Consider the following 9,150-nt stretch of genomic DNA (forward strand, 5'->3'; position numbering starts at 1 on the left):
GGTTGCCTTCACTTCTTTGATTTCAAAATTTGGGTGTTGTATGATGGTTAGAGTGTACCCTTCATCAAGAACTTCTTGAATTGGTGGTTCAATAAACTCACCCTCTATGCGACTCTCTGCTTCATTGATGTATAGATTCCCATAATTGTTTTCATAATTGTTTTCATCCCTTACAACATCCTTTGTTTGTGCATCTTCCTTCTTTGTTGGTGCATTGATGTTAGGATTTTTGCTAGTAAAGAATGTCATAAAAATAGTCGCATTGTAGATATAGTCTCTAAACCGACAGAAATCCCTTCGTACAAACGTTTTGGTTGTCACAAGTAACAAACCCCTTTAGAAATTCTTAACCGAGTATTCAAACCTCGGATCGTCTTCTCAAGGAATTGCAGGGAAGTATGTTCTTATTATTGATTATGAAAAAGTGTGTTTTTGGGGAATGTTGAGTTTGGGCAATGGGAACAGGTATATTTAAATGACAAGTAAAATAAATTAACAATAATAAAATCTCTTGGCAAGGTATGGAGAACTGGAGGTCCTATCCTAGTTATCCTTATCAATTGTGATGAGAATTGGATTCTTCCCCCACCTTATTAACCTCTAACTATGAAGGTAAGTTAAGTGGACAAATTAATTCCAATTTTCAATCAACAATGAGTTTGATAACTCAAGAGTTACCAATGTCTCAACCAAAGCCAAAAGAGAAAAATCCAAATTATTTATATAATAAAAAGGAGCAATCATAAGTCTGAAATACCTCAAAAAATATATTAAATAGAAAATCAATCTAAACATAGAGAGTCATAAACAAAATTGAGAAAAGAAATAAAAGAACATTGAACCTGGGATTGAGAGTCACTCTAAAACTAAGAGAAATCCTAAATCCAAATCCTAAGAGAGAGGAGAGAACCTCTCTCTCTAAAAACTACATCTACTCCTAAAATTGTGAATATGAAAAGCCTCTCTATGAATGGATGCAGTCCCCCACTTTATAGCCTCTAATCTGTGTTTTCTGGGCTGCAAACTGGGTCAGAAATAGTCCAGAATTCGCTGGTTTCGAATTTTGCCACGCTGGATTTTCGTCACTGTGATGCGGCCGCATAGATCACGTGGTCGCGTCGCCTAGCGTCAGGGAAACTATATCATATTATATATCAAATCGAAGCCTCGGACGTTAGCTTTCCAACGCAACTAGAACCGTGTCATTTGGACCTCTGTAGCTAAAGTTAAAGCCATTTGAGTGCAAAGAGGTCAGGCTGGACAGGTTAGCAGTTTCTCCAACTTCTTGTATTCCTTCCACTTTTGCATGCTTCCTTTCTATCCTCTGAGCCATTCCTACCTTATAATATCTGAAAACACTTAACACACATATCAAGGCATCTAATGGTAATAAGAGAGGATTAATAATAAGCAAATATAAGATCAAAGAAGCATGTTTTCAATCAAAGCACATAATTAGGAAGGTAAATGTAAAACCATGTAAATAGTATGAATAAGTGGGTAAAGAGTAGATAGAAACCACTCATTTGAGTACAAGATAAACCATAAAATAGTGATTTATCATGCATCAACCTCCTTTATTTTTGCATCTTCCTCTTCTTCCATGTGTGAGGGTGGAAAGTTCTCTAATTCACTAGAGTATGAACTCCTTTGATTAATTTCCTTACTTTCTTCCATAGGATTTTGCATTATATCTCTTGGAAAGGAATTTGCTTGTTCCTCTTCCTGGTTCTTGATAATCGACTGCATATATTTCTCTACATTTTTGACACTCATCCTTATATTATGTATGAATTCTTTCATGAGAAGCTCAAGATCTGATGGTTCTTGATATGAATAAGAAGGAGATGGTGGTTCTGATGTGTGGAAAATGATTCCACACAAAACTCACCGGCAAGTGTACCAGGTCGCATCAAGTAGTAATTACTCACATGAGTGAGGTCAATCCCACAAGGATTGATGGATTGAGCAATTTTAGTTAGGTGGTTAATTTAGTTAAGCAAACAGTTGATGATTTGAGTGAATCGTGATCAATAGAAGCTAAATTGCATGAAAATAAAAGGGAGAGGGGAAATTAACAGAATCTAAAGTACAGGAAATGTAAATTGAGCTAAAACTTAAAGTGCAAGAAAGTAAAAGAGCTGAAACTTAGAGTGCAAATATGTAAATGACTGAAACTTAGATTGCAAGAAACGTAAATAACTGAAGCTTAAAGTGCAAGAAAACTAAATTACTGAATCTAGATTGCTGAGAAACTTAAATTACTGGAAGATTAAAGGGATTTAGGTTCTAGGCTTTAGAATTCAACAAGAAAATGTAAAGTGCAATCAATCAGAGAAGTAGAGATGAAGTGAAGTTGCAGAAGGTCTAAACAAAAATGAAAAATTACTTGAAGAAACAAACAGAAAGAAAACTCAGCTCAATTATGAAATCGAAAAGAAAAATTGAAGATGTAAGAGGAGCAATGAGATTAGAACACAGATCTAAATCTCAATTACACCCTTGATCAAACAGAAAATAAATTGCAGAAGAAACGTAAATAAAAGCAGTAAAAGAACTTTAGATCCAATTCTCAATCCTTAGCATTGTGCAGAAGAAAAACAAAGATGAATTTCAGATCAAGAATTGACACATAATTTCTTCAATCTCAATCCAAAACTTAAAACAGAAAGTAGAAGTTGCTCAAGCAAGAAAATGAAAACAGAAAACTAAATTTAAATCCAATTCTTAGAACAATTGAGAAGAGAGGTAAAAGATAATTCTCAAACTTAGAATCAATGAAGCTATTCAATCTCAATTCCAATTCCAAGAACTGATAGCAAAAATTGCAGAAGAAAATGAAAAGCAAAGCTAAAAACTAAAATTGAGCTTAAAGGTAAAATGTTAAAGTGAGCAAAAGGTTCAAAAAAGGTCCTTTACAAATCAAACTGACTCCTATTTATACACTTTCTAATCTTCATCTTCAGACTTTGGAGTGAGCTTTTTAAATTGGTGAATAATTGGATCCAAGGTGGCATTTAATTGAAATTGGACCATGGACACCTTCCAGGGGAGCGTTCGGATATGTAAGGCAACGTAGCGCTCCCTTTGCTTAGTGTTTGGGCTCGTGCCAAGCTTCCCATAGCGCTCAGTTGAGTAAGGGAACGCAGCGCTTCATGCTTTGAGTGGGACTCCACTTAGAGCCTTGGTGGCTGCTCCTTTTGCCAATTTCTTCATGAAGTAATGGCGCTCAGTAAGAAGAAGCAACGCAGCGCTTCATGCTTTGGGCATGGTTTCCAATTTCGAATCCTGGCTCTCCCATTTTCCTAGTGAAGCATTGGCGCTCAGTGAAGTAAGGGAACAGAGCGCCCCTTTCTTTGCTCCCTTGCTTGGTGTAGCACTTCTCATGGTTCCCTCATGTGCCTGGTTTCGAACCTTGGCTTCTTCACTGGCAAATGTTGCTCTTTGATTTTCTTTTTGGGGAGCCACAATAAAGTTAACTAAGTTAACTGAGCGCTATGCTTTTGCCTTGTAAATTTTGGTTCCCTTGGGTGCTCCGTTTGTTCTCTCAACGCAGCGCCTTGGCCTTATGCCTTTGTGCCTTGGTCTTCAATTGCTAGCATTCACTTATTGAGCACTCCGCTCAACTTTGAGTGCTATGCTTGCTTTCTTGAGTGAGTGCCACACTTTTCTATCATAGGCCACGCTTTTATGGGCATGCTTTCCTTGTTTCTTTCTTTTCTTCACCTACAATCAATCAAACCAACCAAACAAAGCATCCCCAAATTCACAAAATTCATAAATCATTCAAAAACCAATTAATTATAGCTTAAACCTTATGATTTTGTGTCAAAAAAATGATGGTTGATTGAATTGACATAACCATGAAAATTCACTCCAATTCATTTACTTATAATGCAAGAAAGTGCATAAAACCTAATGAAACAAGTGAAAGATGCTTGAAAAGCTAGCATAAGATGACTTGTCATCACAACACCAAACTTAAACCTTGCTTGTCCCCAAGCAAGCACTAGACATAAGAAGAAATGAAATAAAACAGAGAAGCATGCATGTCCTTATTTACCAGATAATTGAACTTGGTTCATGGGGTTTTATGCAGACAAATATAGCTCAATTATTCTTAGCTATCTAATATGAAATGTCTCCTTGATGGCTCACTAGAGTTGCTGCTATATTGCCTTGCTTTTTGATTGATCTCTTGCTAGCTTTTTATTTCTTTCTTTTGCTTTAGAAAGCTTATTTATTAATGAAAGCTTGGTGGCAAGTGTTGCAGCTGCCCTTTGGCTCAATTTTGCTCAACACTTCTTCACCACAGACACATGGCTCACAATTTCTTCCTAGGAACATTGATGCCCAGCACCTCTTTGGATCACTAAATGCTTTGTAGCTAGGTTGCTCTTGATAGTGGATTTTCAGTTGGCAATTGACGATCGGTTTTTCTATCAGTAAAGAAATATAAAAATATGATCGCATTGTAAGTATAGCTTCTAAACCAACAAAAAATCCTTTCGTACAAACGTTTTGGTTGTCACAAGTAACAAATCCCTTTTAAAATTGATAACCGAAGTATTCAAACCTCGGGTCGTCTTCTCAAGGAATTGCAGGGAGGTATGTTCTTATTATTGGTTATGAGTTTTGTAAATTGGGGGTTTTGAAAGTAAGGAACAAGTAATTTAAATGACAAATAAAATAAATAAATAACTGTAAAATAAACTCTTGGCAAGGTATGAGAATTTGGAAGTCCTATCCTAGTTATCCTTATCAATGGTGATGAGAATTGAGTTTTAATCCCACTTAGTTAGCCCTTACTAAAGCAAAGGAAGGTCAAGTAGACTAATTAGTTTGATCCTCAGGTCCTAGTTAATTCCTAAGAAAGGACTGGAGTTATTGAAGTTCAATTCAATTAGTAAAGACAACAATTATCAATCACATTGAGTTTGATAACTCATGAGTTACCAATTACTTAACCAAGGCCAAAAGGGGGAAAGTAAACTTACTCGAATAAAAATGTCTTCAGATTGGAAGCAACAGTAACATAAATAAAAGAAAGCAATCATAAACTGAAATACCTCAAATAACATTAATTAAGAAAATCATATGTAACATGGAAGAGTTCATAAATTAATTTGAGAAAATAATTAAAAAGGAACATTGAACCTGATAAAAAGAGACAATCATGAAGGCGAGAAAAATCCTAATTTCTAGTCCTAAGAGAGAGAGGAGAGAACCTCTCTCTAAAAACTACATCTAAATCATGAAAAGTGCATAATTGGAGACATTTTTTTTGAATGGATGCATTCTCCTACTTTATAACCTCTAATCTGTGCCTTCTGAACTTGGATCTGGGCCAAAAAGGGTTTCAGAAATTGCTGGGAGCATTTTCTATAATTTCCGGAAATATATAATAGTCCATACTTTGCCCGAGTTTAGATGACGGAAACTGGCGTTCAACGCCAGTTCCATGTTTCATTCTGGAGTTAAACGCCAGAAACAGGTTGCAAAGTGGAGTTAAACGCCAGAAACAGGTTACAAACTAGTGTTCAACTCCAAGAGAAGCCTCTACGTGTGTAAAGCTTAATGCTCAGCCCAAGCACACACCAAGTGGGCCCCGGAAGTGGATTTCTGCATCATTTACTTATTTCTGTAAACCCTAGTAACTAGTTTAGCATAAATAGGACTTTTTACTATTGTATTGAGATCTTCGGATCATTTTAGTCTTGGTTACTCCGGTTTCCCTCTGGGGCCGAAACCAATGAACTCCATTATCACTTATGTATTTTCAACGGTGGAGTTTCTACACACCATAGATTAAGGTGTGGAGCTCTGCTGTTCTTCATGAATTAATACAAAGTACTATCGTTTTTCTATTCAATTCAAGCTTATTCCAATTCTAAGTTATTCATTCGCACTTCAATATGAATATGATGATCATGACAGTCATCATCATTCCCAACCTATGAACGCGTGCCTGACAACCACTTCTGTTCCACCTTAGATTGAATGAATATCTCTGGAATTCCTTAATCAGAGTCTTCATGGTATAAGTTAGAATCCATGGACGGCCATTCTTGAGATCCGGAAAGTCTAAACCTTGTCTGTGGTATTCTGAGTAGGATCTGGGAAGGGATGGCTGCGACGAGCTTCAAACTCGCGAGTGCTGGGCGTAGTGACAGACGCAAAAAGATCAATGGATCCTATTCCAGTATGATCGAGAACCGACAGATGATTAGCCATGCAGTGACAGTGCATTGGACCATTTTCACTGAGAGGACAGGATGTAGCCATTGACAACGGTGATGCCTAACATACAGCTTGCCATAGAAAGGAGTATGAATGATTGGATGAAGACAATAGGAAAGCAGAGGTTCAGGAGGATCAAAAGCATCTCTATACGCTTATCTGAAATTCTCACCAATGAATTACATAAGTATCTCTATCCTATTTTATATTTTAATTATATTTTAATTATCAAAACTCTATAATCAATTGAATCCGCCTGACTGAGATTTACAAGGTGACCATAGCTTGCTTCACGCCGACAATCTCCGTGGGATCGACCCTTACTCACGTAAGGTTTATTACTTGGACGACCCAGTGCACTTGCTGGTTAGTTGTGCGAAGTTGTGACAAAGAACTAAGATTATGAATGTGCGTATTGAGTTTTTAGCACCGTTACCAAGGAATGGAACCGTCACGATTTCTGCGCACCAAGTTTTTGGCGCCTTTGCCGGGGATTGTTCGAGTTTGGACAACTGACGATTCATCTTGTTGCTCAGATTAGGTAATTTTATTTTAATTTTAAGCTTTTTATTTCTTATTTTCAAAAAATAAAAAAAAATTTTACAAATCATAAAAACCAAAAATATTGTGTTTCTTGTTTGAGTCTAGTGTCAATTTTTAAGTTTGGTGTCAATTGCATTCTTTTATTTTTCTTAAAAAATTTTCGAAAATTCATGCATGATGTTCTTCATGATCTTCAAGTTGCTCTTGATAAGTCTTCTTGTTTGATCTTTAAAATTTCTTATTTTGTGTCTTTTCTTGTTTTTCATATGCATTCTTGAATTCTTAGTGTCTAAATATTAAAAATTTCTAAGTTTGGTATCATGCATGTTTTCTTTTATTAAAATTTTTTTCAAAAATACATACTTAATGTTCATCATGATCTTCAAAGTGTTCTTGGTGTTCATCTTTACACTCATAGTGTTCTTGCATGCATCATGTGTTTTGATCCAAAATTTTCATGTTTTAAGTCTCTTTATTGTTTTTCTCTTTCATCATTAAAAATTCAAAAATCAAAAAAATATCTTTCCCTTTTTCTTCTCATCAAATTCAAAAATTTGAGTTGACTTTTTCAAAAATTTTTAAAATCTAGTTGTTTCTTATGAGTCAAATCAAATTTTCAATTTAAAAATTCTATCTTCGTCAAATCTTTTTCAAAAATCAAATCTTTTTCATGTTTCCTTTATAAATTTCGAAACTTTAAAAATTATTTTCAAAATCTTTTTCTTATTTTTATTTCATATTTTCGAAATTAATGCTAACAGTTAATGTGATTGATTCAAAATTTTTAAGTTTGTTACTTGCCTAATAAGAAAGGTTCAATCTTTAAACTCTAGAATCATATCTTTTTAGTTTCTTGTTAGTCAGGTAATCAACTTTGATTTCAAAAATCAAATCTTTTCAAATTTCTTTTTCAAATCTTTTTCAAATTGAGTTTCAATCATATCTTTTTCAAAATCAATTTCAAAATCTTTTCTAACTTCTTATCTTTTCAAAATTAATTTTCAAATCTTTTTCAATTAATCACTTAACTTTTTGTTTGATTTTAAAAGTTTACTATTTCAATCATATCTTTTTCAAAACTACCTAACTAATTCTATCTCTAATTTTTGAAAATCACTTTCATATTTTTCAAAATTCCTTTTTAAATTAACTAATTATTTTAAATTTAATTTAATTTGATTTAATTGTTCCTTTCTTAATTTTCAAATTTTTAATTTTAATTCTAATTTAAAAACAAAAATACTTTTATTTTATTTTATCTAATTTTCGAAAATTCTTCTCCCTCACCTCCTTCTATTTATTTATTTATTTACTAACACTCCTCTTCATCTAAGAATTCGAACCTACTCCTCACCCTTGTGTTTGGATTCTCCTTCTTCTATTCATATCTTCTTCTACTCACATAAAGGAATCTCTATCCTGTGACATAGAGGATTCCATATTTTCTTTTCTGTTTACTTCTTTTTCATATGAGCAGGAGCAAGGATAAAAATATTCTTGTTGAAGCTGATCCAGAACCTGAAAGGACTTTGAAGAGGAAGCTAAGAGAAGCTAAAACACAACACTCTGAAGAGGACTTTACAGAAATTTTCAAAAAAGAAGGAGACATGGCCAAAAATAATAACAATGCAAGGAAGATGCTTGGTGACTTTACTGCACCAAATTCCAATTTACATGGAAGAAGCATCTCAATCCCTGCCATTGGAGCAAACAATTTTGAGCTGAAACCTCAATTAGTTTCTCTGATGCAACAGAACTGCAAGTTTTATGGACTTCCATCAGAAGATCCTTTTCAGTTCTTAACTGAATTCTTGCAGATCTGTGATACTGTTAAGACCAATGGGGTTGATCCCGAAGTCTACAGGCTTATGCTTTTCCCATTTGCTGTAAGAGACAGAGCTAGAATATGGTTGGACTCTCAACCTAAAGACAGCCTGAACTCTTGGGATAAGCTGGTCACGACTTTCTTAGCCAAGTTCTTTCCTCCTCAAAAGGTTAGCAAGCTTAGAGTGGATGTTCAAACCTTCAGACAAAAGGAAGGTGAATCCCTCTATGAAGCTTGGGAGAGATACAAGGAACTGACCAAAAAGTGTCCTTCTGACATGCTTTCAGAATGGACAATCCTGGATATATTCTATGATGGTCTGTCTGAATTATCAAAGATGACATTGGACCATTCTGGAGGTGGATCCATTCACCTAAAGAAAACACCTGCAGAAGCTGAAGAACTCATTGACATGGTTGCAAATAACTAGTTCATATACACTTCTGAAAGGAATCCTGTGAGTAATGGGACGCCTCAGAAGAAGGGAGTTCTTGAAATTGATACTCTGAATGCCATATTGGCTCAGAACAAAATATTAACTC

At 34.9% G+C, this 9,150-nt stretch overlaps 1 non-coding gene across 1 annotated transcript; it reads right to left on the minus strand.

Moving 5' to 3' along the window:
* Nucleotides 1–8,783: 8,783 nt before the first annotated feature.
* On the minus strand, nt 8,784–8,891 carry LOC112788562 (small nucleolar RNA R71). Its single transcript, XR_003195922.1, has one exon. It is a non-coding gene; the product is annotated as a small nucleolar RNA R71 (small nucleolar RNA).
* Between the last annotated feature and the right edge of the window lie 259 nt (nt 8,892–9,150).

Source organism: Arachis hypogaea, chromosome 20 (genome assembly GCF_003086295.3).
Source record: "Arachis hypogaea cultivar Tifrunner chromosome 20, arahy.Tifrunner.gnm2.J5K5, whole genome shotgun sequence".
In the NCBI taxonomy this organism is placed as follows: Eukaryota; Viridiplantae; Streptophyta; class Magnoliopsida; order Fabales; family Fabaceae; genus Arachis; species Arachis hypogaea.